Consider the following 15,110-nt stretch of genomic DNA (forward strand, 5'->3'; position numbering starts at 1 on the left):
TAGGGAATTGTGTGCTTCTAATTTTATAGTTTATACAGGACCCTTTTCTATTCTAACATGACAGTGCCTCTGTTTATAAGGCACGGTTAAAAAAGACAAGATTGATTCAGTCAGTGACTTTAAATGCAAACTTTGAGCCAAGAACTCATCACCAAACACCAATGACATGGGTACCATCTTACCATGGGTGCTAACAATTCTGACCACGTGTGTACATTATATACAACCCGAATTCCGGAAATGTTGGGATGTTTTTTAAATTGAAATAAAATGAAAACTAAAAGACTTGCAATATTTTAGTACCCAGTTGGTACCCATATGATCAAAGAAGGCTGTGAAAAAAAATTGCATTGTTAATTATTTTGATCTTTTATTTAAAAAAATTCACAAAAATCTAACCTTTCATTGGAGAATAAGGATTTAAAATGGGCGGAAATATCATTGTGAAATAAATGTTTTTTCTCTAATACACATTGAACATAATTAACGATACCCTTTTATTCAGTACTTTTTGAAACCTCTATTTGCCAAAATAACAGCTCTGAGTTTTCTCCTATAATGCCTGATGAGGTTAGAGAACACCTGACAAGAGATCAGAGACCATTCCTTCATCCAGAATCACTCCAGACCCTTTAGATTCCCAGCTCCATGACGGTGCTTCTCCTCTTCAGTTCACCCCACTCCTTTTCTATAGGGTTCAGGTCAGTGAACTAGAATGGCCATTGCAGAAGCTTGGTTTTGTACCCAGTGACCCCTTTTTGCGTTGTTTTTAAGGTTTGTTTTTGGATTATTGTCCGGTTGGAAGAACCAAATATGGACCATTATAAGATTTCTAACAGAGTCAGTCACTTGTTGATTTTTTTATCTGTTGGTATTTGATAGAATCAAAGATGCCATGTATCTAAACAAGATGTCCAGGACCTCCAGCAGAAATATAGGCCCATAACTTTAAAAATACCGCAGTATATTTCTTTGTAAACATGGGGTACTTTTTAGCTAGGCCTCAGATTTCTGATTGCTTGAAAAAAAACAAAAAAAAAAACTACTTTTAACCCTTTAGCACACTTGCACGTTCGAAAAGCGGAAGATTACAATAGTAGCGCGGGGCCGTTCATATGTCGTGCCTAAAAACGCGTGGAAAACGCTAGGCGCATCAGTAGCAGAATTTAGAAGGGTAAAAAACCATCTTGCCTGCCAATATTCAAGAAAATGCCACCAGATTCATTGGGAAGTGCTTCATATTGCATCAGCACAATGACCCAAAACACCCTGCCAGTTCAGTCAAGGAATTTATAAGGGCAAAGAAATGGAAAGTCTTAGATTGCCCAAGTCAATCTCCAGATTTAAATCCGCTTGAACATGAATTTCAATTGGAATTGGCTGCATTAAAGGCTGGGAAAAGCATTTCAAAGGATGAGACCAAGAGTCTGGTGATGTCTATGGGTCACAGACTCACTGCTATGATTGTGCGCAAGGGATCTGCAACTAAATAATAGCTTGTAATCTTTTATATCTGCCTTATGTTCAACTGTCCCAATACTTATGCTCACATCAATGAGTGGGATGAACTCTAAAAGTGCTGTTCTTTTTATTTGGTAAAACATGTATGTGTTGAAAAGGCTAATAATAAAATGGGACATTCTGTAGTTTTGTCTCATATTCATCTTTTAATCATATTTGCAAATGTCTTGACTCCACAGCCAACAGAGCAATTTTGTCTTTACTGTTCCAATACTTATGGAGGGCACTGTATATATATATATATATATATATTTTTTTTTTTAAGGTTTTCTGACCCTGAGACTCAACTATTTTCTGCAATTCTCCAGCTGTGGTCCTTAGTCTTTAGCTACTCAAGCTCTCCTCCTCACCATGCATTAGGACAATATAGACACACGTCCTCTTTCAGGCAGTTTCGTAACATTTTATGTTGATTAGAAATTCTTAATGATTGCCCTGATGGTGGAAATGGGAATTTTCACTGCTCTAGCTCTTTTCTTAAAGCCACTTGACTAATTTGTTAAGCTCAATTATCTTTTGCTGGACATCAGAATTTTTGTAAAATTTATTTGAATGACAGCATATTCTAATTATTTCTGGATGATCATATGATGTTGAAGACTGGAATAATGGCTGCTGAAAATTTAGGTTAAAAAATCAATTAAATTTTAAAATATATTAAAATAGAAGAGTTATTTTTAATTGTAGCCAAATAATATTTTGACCAACAAAAACAATTGCTATGTCATGTTGTATATAGATTTAATGTGAACATTTAAGGTGATCCATAAGCCAATAAAATAAAATAATAAAAAAAAGAGAAGACAAACACTAATACAGAAAAGGTACAGGTAGAGAATATGCCAAGTTTGCCATCTCTTTTCAAATGGGACACTGCCATTTTCCAACCATAAACATGATGCATGGTGCCACATAATGTCCAAACTCTTTTTTCTGATTTCTTTCTTCTCTTAGTTTTCTAAAATCTCTTGATCTTTAATCTCTGTGCCAGTGCCTGTAATAAAGATTATGGAAGCTATACTGACAAGTCAGTTAAATCTTAGCTGGCTGACAACTCTGGCAACAGAATTATTTGAATATAATTCTCAAAAGGGAAAATGTTTTAATAACAGGCAGCCAGCGTGAACACAACCGCATTGGAGGGTCAGATTTGGCGGCCACTGACTCGCATTAAAATGAGCAAACAAAGCCCAGAGTGTGCAGAAATCCTCGTCCAAGTTGTGTGCATTTGACGGGTGTATATTAACCGTCTGCGGTGATAGTGCCGGTAGGGGTTGTGGATGTTTAATGACACATGATCGGTTGTTCAAAGCCACATGACAGGCCCACAGAGGCACTGATTTCACAACACTGCACTTAAATCTTCAAGCAATCCACATACGCTCAAATCAAGTTGGCTGCAAGAAAAACACGTTAAATCATCAATTACTACGCCCTAATAGTGCGCAAGTACCACTCCCAACAGTCTCACTCGACTGAGTTGAAATGAAGTCAAAGAAGGGAGAACAGATACACAAAGAGTGAATGCACTGCCCTCTCTGCTGCTCTACTGGCTGCTCATACTGCTTTACGCACACTGCAGGCTGGCTAATTATCATGGGGTTCTATGCTATCCCCCTTTGCCCCCCTCCAATCGAGCTCAGCACACCCCCACATCCCCTGCGGGCATGGGACGCACTGACAGTAATCTCCCTGTGACAGCACTTGGACGTGCCATCATTAAGCCGTCCATGTTATTGAGATGATAGCCCTGAGAATGTGGCCATCATGCCAAAGAGAGTGAGCGATGAGCAGCTCTTCCTCTCCGGCTGAAAGACAATGAAAAAGAAAGAAAGGGAGGACAGACAGTTTTCCTCTTTCCCGAAAGCCACACCAGTTTAATCCGTGCTTTTAACATGCTTTTGCCAAGGAGTATTTTACAGTCCGCATGTTGACTTAATTAAACAGAAAATCGACTTAAAAATATCTCCTCTATAAGAAAAACCCAAAACAAATCTAATTTAAGCATATGAAGACAGGACGCTAACAACGGGCAATAGTTAAGGAGTAGTTTACACATCATTTACTCACCCTCATGTGGTTCCGAACTAGCGTGGTCTCTTTCTCCCAATTCTTTCTCGTGGTAAATACAAATTTATATATTTTTGTAGATTATTCTGGCTGCTCTTTTATATGCGAAGGAAGTGAAATCGAATTTTTGAAATTTCAGCTATGTAATTATTTGAGTAAACAGCCCAAAAAAATTAAGTTTTGGCCAAATAAGTTTGGAAGGCCGCAATCATTGACCAAAGCAGGTTTTGATTACAGCTTGTCTGATTACGCATATTAACTGTAAATAAACTGCAACATGCAAACATTTCAGCACTGTGGACCAAAAATTATGTTAAATTAGCAATATGTAAAATTTGTTTGACTAAAATATCAAGAGGCAGCCTGAGAACAAAACCCTGAACAGCAAATTCAGTTATCCAATTACTCATATTTAATTATCAAAACATTTGTTCTTATTTTTTTTATTTTATTTTTTTACATTTTCTGTGAAGTTTCAGTCCCTTTGTGTGTAGGACAGAATGAATTTCAAATAGTTAATTATTTACTAGAATCTTCCTCTGTGCAGTAGATGTCAAATCTCATTTGTGATCCTGGACCACAAAACCTATCTTAAAGGATTAATTGACTCAAAAATGAAAATTAGCCTGTGTTTTACTCACCCTCGAAGCATCCTAGGTGTATGTGATTTTGTTCTTTCAGACGAATCCAATCAGAGTTATATTAAACATTGTCCAAGCCTTTCAATGGGGTAAGCGGGTGTTTTTTGTCAACAGTTCAGAAGATGTGAAATAAAGTGCGTGCATCCGTAACAAAACGTCCCTCACACGGCTCTGGGGGGTGAATAAAGGCCTCCTGTAGTGAATCCATGCATTTTTGTAAGATAAATATATATATTTCAAAGGTAATAAACATTTTTCTCTCACTTCCGCTGACTGTGGTACGTGGAAGCCATGCAGGCGGATGACGTAGAATGTCGGCATTGCATGATTATTGACGAAAGCGGAGAGAGAACAAAACAAAACACCGGTCACTAATTAGAAGCACAAAATGAGGATTTGTAAAGACAAATGTCGGAGGATTTCGATATAAGCCAAGAGGGAACTGGTTTTCCTTTACTAAAGTAAGGAAACTTTGCTTCCATTGCTCCTGTATACAAACTCTCGAGACTAGCATATCTCAGAGGCGTGCGCATGACGCCTACGTCCTACGTCATCCACCTGCACAGCTTCCATGTACCACAGTCAGCGGAAGTGAGAGAAAAGTGTTTATTCCTTTTGAAATATATATATTTATCTTACAAAATTGCATGGATTCGCTACTTTATTTCACTTCTTCTGAACTGTTGACAAAAAACACCCGCTTACCCCATTGAAAGGCTTGGAGGGGCCAAGACAATTTTTAATATAACTCCGATTGGATTCGTCTGAGAGAACAAAATCCCATACACCTAGGATGCTTCAAGGGTGAGTAAAACATACACCAATGGAAAGCTTATTTATGCAGTTTTCAGATGATGTATAAATCTCAATTTCAAAATTTGACACTTATGACTGGTTTTGTGGACCAGGGTCACGTTTGTGAATAAATAGTGTTAAAGTGTTAAATATACACTTCAAAATTTGAAATATCATGGTCAGTTGGCATCTTGATAACATCTTCACACATCTTAATGTGCCCAATTTAAATATACAGCATGTGAATAAGATTTGAAAGTTGTTGTGAAAAGAAAGATAAAGGTGTCTTATGGCTTAAGAAATTTTTAATATAGTTCATGCATCATATGGACTACTTTTATGATGCTTTTTGTCATTTTTTGAGCATAACAGCCCTTGGCCACCATTCACTTCCATAGCATGGAGAAGGGCAGCGTGAACATACAGCGAAACAATTCTTTTTGAATTTTTTTTTCATTCTTAGGTGAACTATCAATTTAATGTGTAAAACCATTTGATAAATTGCAAAACCACATTATTCTAAAGAAAGAACAGAAAGATCAGATGAGCGACAGAGAGAGAGAGGAGAGAGACAGAGAGGAAAGGAGAAAACTTTACTTTCCCCCTCCTCTCCTCTCAGAGTCTCAGAGTGCCCTGACAGGGAAACAGATGGCAATTTAAGCAGAGAATTTATGAGCACCACAATCTTAATGTTGCATAAAGAAAAGAAAAAGACTCGCATCAAGCCCACTGACAAATGTACTCGCTAATATTAATGCACTCCTCATTCATCCAATATGCTTCCTAATTGCTTTTCTGTACACAGTAATATGGCACCTGCTGCTCAGTCCTTGCTCCGGCGTTCAGGAACCAGGGAAGGCATGGGCCGCCACTGGCCCTCGCGTCGTGATGGATGCAGGGCCGTGCATCACGCACCGAGCCTGTCAGGCAGCATAATTAAAATTTTAGACTTACAGCCGAGAGAGAGAGAAAGAGGGAGAGGGAGGAGTGGTAAATAATCAGACAGAAAACACGGCCACTGCTCAAAGGCATCTTCACAGTCAGTCACACATTCTGAACACCTCTAGAAAAGTGCCTGACAAAATCACACACATACACAGGTTCACACAAACAAGTGAGAACAAAAACAGCCACAATAACCTATATAGACAAATCTGAAATAGCATATAGACTAGTGAATGTGATGATTCCTCAACACCACTTTAAATCACTACTTGTTCAAAAAATAAAATCAGTTTAAAAGCTATTTCAAGTATCAAAAAGGTTATATTATTGCTGTTAGCAATCATCATTATGGATGAACTTCACAAAAGTGGTCAAGAACATGTATTGTTCATTGAGTTTTAAAAAAATCCCAATTATTATTTAAAAAAAGGAATAATAATAATAATAACAATATATATATATATATATATATACACTCTAAAAAATACAAAAATATTACTAACCAATGTAAAAAAATTAACCTGAACAAAGAATTTTTAGTAGGAGAAGTCAGTGTAATTTTTTGTGTGAACTGAACAAACATACTCTAAACATGTCAAAAGTTGTTTTATTTATCTTACTTAGATACTCAAGTATTTGTTCACAACATATCCTAATGTTCTCCCAACTTTTCAAATTGAGTCATCTGAACAAACAATTTTACATTGAACAACATTGCACAAGTTCCCAGCATGCATTGCAGCTTGAAAACATTTTATGTTAATTAGTATTAAAATATTATCATTGTGTTAAATTTTACTGGCTTCATTTATGTTGCTGCTGCTGTTGTCTCTGTCGGTTAGCTGTCATGTGGATCAGAGTTCATTTTTTACTGATTTAAAATCCTCACCATGGTTAAGAATCATGTGCTGAGGTACTGTATATGTGCATCTCATTGCAACTTATTTAATACATTTGTATGTTAGCATAAATGTTTGCCTTTAGTTTTAAAAGGCAAGTACTACTCATATTATGTGGAAGACTATGAAAATAAACATAAATCTAAATGAATCCAGTATCCATGGTCCATTCTTGGGATCAGTTTACATCAGTTAATAGTTCTTCAAGTAAAGAAATCCTTGATTTCTCTCTCACTTAAAAATAACGCTCACTTTAAATTCTGTTTCATTGCTCGAACCTGTGGTCCCTGCATGCAGAATGAGTGTTTGACTGTGGAATTACACCTTGCACAGAGTCATTTGGGATAATGTAGATCCTCCCTATAGCTCTTGTCATTAACTCTATAACAGCTGCTGTTAAATGCACTAAATTGTACTATAATGAGCAAGTGAATTGCAAAAAATTACAGCGTTAAATTGAATAAATCCTCAGAGCAATAAATTGTCCTTTCTCTTTACTACAGATTTAATTGATGCATATTCATATGGAGACCCACGCATATAATTCTCAGGGAAACAATACGGTCTTCCATTTAGACACTAACACTTTCAAGATGTAGTATTATAGATAAATAAATATTCAACTAATATATATTCTCAGCGCTGACTCATCTATTTTAAATGTATAGGCCTACAACACACTGTCTTAAATGGGTAATATTAGTTTTATTCTTTTTAATATAAAAGTAAAACCATATACGTATATAAAAACAAACATTAAAAAAATAGTACTTATCTTATTTTATTTATCTTTATTAGTCCTATATATTTTTTCTTTCTTTATTTTTCCTATCTTTTGTTTTTTTGTGACCATTATACACCTGAATCTTACAGAGTTTTCACACTAGGCGCGTTCTCCTGCCTTCCAAATCCAATTGTGATATTTCCTGGTAAGCCCTGCAATGTTGGTCTGGTTTCAGAGCCACTTGATTCTATCGAACCCTGATGCATTTGCGTTCATTTGCAATTACACTATAGGCTCTTGCTCGTATCACCACTGTCATCCCCTACATGTGTTTTGTTGAACATCATCATTAGCTAAAATGCATGGTACTTTACTTCCTAAAGAAGTGTGAACCCAAGTTTAAGCTGCTTTCACATTTACGCAAATTGTGCCATAGTCTCATTGCAACCAAACTCATATCACCTCCTACAGGTTGTCCTGGATTCGGTATCGCGGTGTGCTCCTGGGTCCACATGACATAATATTTTCATGCAAACTGTGCACTGTTTGAACTAAACTGCCAGTGTGCCACCTTACAATAAAAGGGGCATGTTTGCCGCTTACCTCAAATGACTGGGCAGGCCAAGTTTCTCAACACCAAATGTCTGTTGTTGTCAAAAAATTGTGACTGGTCAAGATATGTTCCCTTTAAAGCAAGCATTAAAAATCATGATCATGACTTTTAGAAACAAAAAAACACTGGGGTGATTAATAAGACATAATCAACAAGAAGTCTGATTTGCAAAGCTAATTTTTTTAATGAACTATTTTCTAATTCTTCTCCCTAATTCAGCACTCTAGTATGTTTAAAACCACACACGCACACAAAGGGCTCAACAGCATTCTCTGGCTCTATGTCAGGGACTAACTCCGTTATGTGTGCAATGGGGAGTGTTGTGCACCTGAAGGCACTTGTCAACACAGGATCCCAGGAGCTGGCAGTAGCCGGGGGCCCCAGCGCCACACATCTGCTGTACCCACTTCCAGTGGGCACACATATCAAAAACACTATACGTTCAGACACACACAAGTGCAAAAAATAACCTTGTGTTTAGAATAAAAGGCTACAAAAACCTGGTTAAAATATCAAATAATAAAAAAAAAACAAATAAAAATAATAATAATATTGATATTTAAATAGTATATATACACAAACCCGATTCCAAAAAAGTTGGGACACTGTACAAATTGTGAATAAAAACAGAATGCAATGATGTGGCAGTTTCAAATTTCTATATTTTATTCAGAATACAACATAGATGACATATCAAATGTTTAAACTGAGAAAATGTATAATGTTTTTTAAATTTCATGGCATCAACACATCTCAAAAAAGTTGGGACAAGGCCATGTTTACCATTGTGTGGCATCCCCTCTTCTTTTTATAACAGTCTGCAAACGTCTGGAGACTGAGGAGACAAGTTGCTCAAGTTTAGGAATAGGAATGTTGTCCCATTCTTGTCTAATACAGGCTTCTAGTTGCTCAACTGTCTTAGGTCTTCTTTGTTGCATCTTCCTCTTTATGATGCACCAAATGTTTTCTATGGGTGAAAGACCTGCAGCTGTCCATTTCAGTACCCGGATCCTCCATCTACGCAGCCATGATGTTATAATTGATGCAGTATGTGGTCTGGCATTGTCATGTTGGAAAATGCAAGGTCTTCCATTTTTCACTATTTTTTGCCGCAGCATTGGAGGAATTGGTGATCCTCTTGCCATCTTGACTTCTGAGAGACACTGCCACGCTGAGAGGCTCTTTTTATGCCCAATCATGTTGCCAATTGACCTAATAAGTTGCAAATTGGTCTTCCAGCTGTTCCTTATATGTGCATTTAACTTTTCCGGCTTCTTATTGCTACCTGTCCCAACTTTTTTGGAATGTGTAGCTCTCATGAAATCCAAAATGAGCCAATATTTGGCATGACATTTCAAAATGTCTCACTTTCAACATTTGATATGTTATCTATATTCTATTGTGAATAAAATATAAGTTTATGAGATTTGTAAATTATTGCATTCCTTTTTTATTCGTAATTTGTACAGTGTCCCAACTTTTTTGGAATCGGGTTTGTATATATATATATATATATATATATATATATATATATATATATATATATATATATACTGTATATATATGCTGTCAAGCGATTACCTACAATTAATCACACTCAGAATAAGTTTTTGTTTACATAATATATGTATATATGTTTGTGTACTGTGTATATTTATTATGTACAGGTGCATCTAAAAAAATAAAAAAATTAAATATCATGAAAAAGTTTTTTTTTTTTGTAGCTTATTTAAAAAAGTGACACTTTCAAATATTCTAAATTCATTACATGTAAAGTAAAAAATTTCAAAAGTTTTTTTGTTTGTTTTGTTTTAATTTTGATGATTAGAGCTTACAGCTCATGAAAGTCAAAAATCCAGTATCTCAAAATATTAGAATATTTACATTTGAGTTTCATTAAATGACCATCCTTCAGTATAAATTCCGGGTCTCTCTTGTTCTTTGAAACCACAATAATGGGGAAGACTGCTGACTTGGCAATGGTCCAGAAGACAATCATTGACAATCACCCGCCATAAAGACGGTAATTCACAGAAGGTCATTACTGAAAGGAGTGGCTGTTCACAGAGTGCTGTATCAAAGCATATTAAATGCAAAGTTGACCGGAAGGAAGAAATTGGGTAGGAAAATTGGGTAGGATGACCGCAAGCTTGAGAATACTGTCAAGCAAAGTCGATTCAAACACTTGAGACAGACATCTTCAGGGCTACCAAGCCACTTCTGAAACAGAAACAATGTCAGAAGCATCTTACCTGGGCTAAGGAGAAAAAGAACTAGACTGTTGCTCAGTGGGCCAAAGTCTTCTTTTCAGATAAAAGTAAATTTTGCATTTCATTTGGAAATCAAGGTCTGGAGGAAGACTGGAGAGGCACAGAATCCAAGCTGCTTGAAGTCCAGTGGAAAGTTTCCGAAGTCAGTGATGATTTGGGGTGCCATGACATCTGCTGGTGTTGGTCCATTGTATTTTATCAAGTCCAAAATCAATGCAGCTGTCTACCAGGAGATTTTGGAGCACTTTATGATTCCATCTGCTGACAAGCTTTATGGAGATGCTGATTTCCTTTTCCAGCAGGACTTTCCAGTGGCACCTGCCCACAGTGCCAAAACTACTACTGTGCTTGATTGGCCAGCCAACATGCCTGACCTGAACCGCATATGGAATCTATGGTATATTTTCAAGAGAAAGATAAGAAACAGTCGATCCAACAATACAGACGAGCTGAAGGCTCAATAGTGCCTCAGCAGCAGTGCCACAGGCTGATAGCTTCCATGCTACACCTCACTGATGCTAAAGGAGCCCCAACCAAGTATTGAGTGCATAAATGAACATACTTTAAAAAACTTAAACTTTTCTGTTTTGCGAATCCTTTTTTTTTTTTTTGGTTGATCTTAGGAAATATTCTAATATTTTGAGATACTGGATTTTTGACTTTCATGATAATTAAAATTCTAATCATCAAAATTGAAACAAAAACAAACAAACAAGTTTTGAAATGTCTAGAATAAAGTTTCTTTACATGTAATGAATCTAGAAATGAAAGTTTCACTTTTTGAAATAAGTTAAAAAATGTTTTTTACTTTTTCACGATATTCACATTTTTTTAGATGCACCTGTGTATATAAATACACATACATACAGTATATATTTTTTAAATATTTACATGTAATTACATGGATAAATTTAGATTAATATAATTTATATTATAAATATAAATATTTTATATATAAACAACATTTTTCTTAAATATATACATGCATGTATGTGTATTTATATATACATAATATATGTGTGTGTACGGTGTATATTTATTATGTACACAAAAACTTTTATTTTGGATGAGATTATTCGCGATTAATCAATTGACAGCACTAATATATATATATATATATATATATATATATATATATACACATACATACATACATATACATACACACACACACACACATATAATTGAATATTACATGTGTGTGTGTGCGTGCATGTGTGTGTGTGTGTGTGTGTTAAACAAAAGGTCAAAATTTCATATCATTTGAATATCCATTTGAATATCCATTTGCAGTTTTTTTGTTTTTGTTTTTCTCCAAGTGTGTGTAACAAGGACGTGCTTGGCCGCAGCTCTTTCCTCAGCCCGTGTAAAACTACTCGCACTCATACCGCCACACACGCAGCATTTAACACAGCATGGGCACGCGTTTGCACATCTCAACACCTTACATTACCACACTCATCTGTGCAATTGCATTCCTGAGACCTCTGCAAGTTCCTGCCCACTTGTGCTCATGCACATCCCAGATAACTCTCTCTGCTTCAATGTCACCACAATTACACAACACAGGCATGGAACCAAGGTCCGGTTTGCAGGCATAAGGTAATAATTGGGTTTTATTTTATGGTTTGTGTATTTTAAGATTGTGAGAAATAGCTCGGCTGAATAAATCATTCATACGTTTAGAGTGATTGCCGGAGCGAGAAGAGGGGGGAAGCTGGATCGCCCAAGATAGATTACCCATAATGCATTTCAAGAAGGCAACTAATTAGCAGAAGAAAGGTCAAGTAAAACCAGAAAGTGATTAGAGAGAGGAGACAGAAAAAGAGAGAAGAGAGAGCGAGCGAGCGATGTTCGCATCTCACATACGTTTAGTCACTTTTGGAATGTGGCCAAATTTTTTTCCCCACCTCGATAACTGAAAGCAGTCGCTTCAATATTTAATGAAATGCTTATGTTGTGGCACCTGGACACATCCGCATCCACAGCGACCCGCTACCTCCCAAGTGGGTCATTACTGTAGCCATTTGCAAAGGGCACGGGCCTCTCTCCACCAGCAATGATGCCAGTCTTCGGGAATCTGCCGCAAAACAGCAGGGGACGTGGGGGCGGTGCCGTACCCATCTACTGGGAGGACAGAGTACCGCTGCAGAGGAGAAAAAAAAGGCAACAACAACAGCCCAACGTTGCACCCAGAGCAAAGCTATTCCCATTGAGCCCTGCTATGCTACAGCCCGCAGCCAGGCTTCTGCTGCCTTCTACACCCAGAGATTACAGCGCACTGCCAGCGCAGGCACGGCGGACGCATTTCTTCTGGCACATCTCTCCTGTCAACAGCGAAAACACAGCTTTGCCCCCCCCCCCCCCCCCCCCATTAATGATCCAATGCATCAATACCTTCAGCCATCAATGGGGAGCAGATGTCCTCAGTTACCGTATCCTTGGCCAGGATTGGGAACGCTGCTTTAAAAAGCATTAGTCTCCAGGTCCAGGATGGCTGTCTCACCGTGGCCCGCCACCCGCTTCCACTGGCAGGTGATCCCGGGGCCTAATGGAATTTAATTACTTCAGCCACATTAATCATGGCTACAGTGGAACAGCCTCTATTTCATCTCCACTTGCTCTTATTAGTACAAATACACTGTCAAACTGCATTGTGGAAGTGGCATTTTAGGTGTCATCACCTGTACATTTATTAAAATCTATATCAATATCTTTCAGCGGACACTGCTCTCACCACCCCACTCCTCGGTCGTCTCCTGTGCACACTAGGGTTTCAGACAAAGTTTCTTGGCATGAAGTGACACCGGTCTGAGAAACTTTTCCTTCATTAATTCTTTCCTGCCACTCCTGCCCGTCTTTCGACGATTGATTGGACGTGGCTGGCAAGGACAGTGGAGCAGCGCTTCAAGACAACACTTTGAAATAGAGACTTCATGCCCTGACTCGATGGAGGTGTAAAAAGCATTACTCAATTCATTATATTATTAATGGCCCAATGGTTACAAGCGTGACCATTTTTTTTCACAACAGTAACGTTTCATAGATAAAACCTGGCAACATATACCTGGATAAAATATCTACTGTTGCTTTTCACTAGCAAAATAAAAACTTTAAAAAAAATTAGGAAATGTATTTATCCATTTATTTATTTATTTTTACAACAGTCACATAGTTAAAGTTTAATTGATGTTGTCCAACTATTTTCCCCCAGAAAAGAACTTTATTTATCCAGCCAATAGTACAGTGAAGTTTATCTCTTAAGTTTGTCATTTTAAAGAAACGGCTACTTAAATAAGCATTTCATTCTTTAAAGAAGCTAAAATTGAAATACTATATGACTTGAATACTGCATACCAGTATCAACTCTACCACCTTAACATTCCTAAACTAAAATAGCACTTTACACACAAATGTATTTCTAAAATCACTCAGCCAAGGACCAGGTGCTGGTTTGTTCTGTTTTAATTATTATTTCTAGCCTTGAAATAAAAATCAATAGGTAGATTTCCTTGAGCCCTCATTATCCTTTTTCATGTATTTCATAGTAAAATAAAAAGCCACAATAGTAATATGTGGAATTTGAGTCCAGCTGCTCTGAAAACCCGAAGGTCAGGGAAATTAATTTTACTGACTGTGGAGGTAAGGAAAGGAAAAAAGGTGATTCCACAATAAAAACTTCTGCTTTACTAAATATTTCAACAGCAGTTAATTCAGCATTCACTGTTCAATACGTTTCAATATTTCCTAATGCAAGTCTCACATAAGGATTTGATCACACTGCGACAGCTAAATTAGACGAGAGACCTGCGAAGAGAAATTCACCTCACTATAAAAACCTTAACCTCCCGCATTCTCCACCAACTTCCAGGTTTTGAAGATTTTCAAACATGTTATTTTGTAGACATGCACCAATTTAATACATTAATATACCAATAGACATCACAGCAAAAAAGTTCACTCAAGATACGACTAATATCAATCCCGAATCCCCATACAGCAAAAAAAAAAACATTAAACATGCGCGCATTCATAGCAAATGATGAGAAACTGCCTAAAGCTTAGCTTTGATGAGGATACACCTATCAATAAAAACATAATAGATCTGGATCAGAGAGCTTGTTAGCTCGCTCACAACTAGACTAGAACCCTATAGCACTCACAAAAGAAAGTAGGCGCTTTTAACAAAAGCATGTTTGCATGAGCTCTGGGCTATATAGATTACTATATGATTACTAGAGCCTATGCTTGCGCATGTGTGATGTTATGTGGGGGGGCTGTTGTGTTGATGAGGCTCAGGTAGCCAGAGAGGCAGCTGGGCCGCAACAGAGGGTTCTAGGTGTGAGAATGCGAGTGGTGGAACCCTCTGGATCCCTGCCACTCATCTGGCCACCTTCCTAAGCAGGGCAGAAAATCAAACAAGTAGGAAAGAATTAAATAAAAGCAAGAAGAAAAATGATTTCTTATAAATAGCAGGCTTCGCCAGAAGGCATAGGAAATGAGAGCAGCGAGGCGCAGGAGAGGAGCTTGAGCTTGACACGGGTCTTAAAATTGAGAGGGGGCGGAATCAGGGACCTATTGCGCAAAATGGCTCCAACCAATGCAAGGATTAGTGTTCCTGCCTCCACAGCC

This window comes from Barbus barbus, assembly GCF_936440315.1.
Source record: "Barbus barbus genome assembly, chromosome: 18".
Lineage (NCBI taxonomy): Eukaryota > Metazoa > Chordata > Actinopteri > Cypriniformes > Cyprinidae > Barbus > Barbus barbus.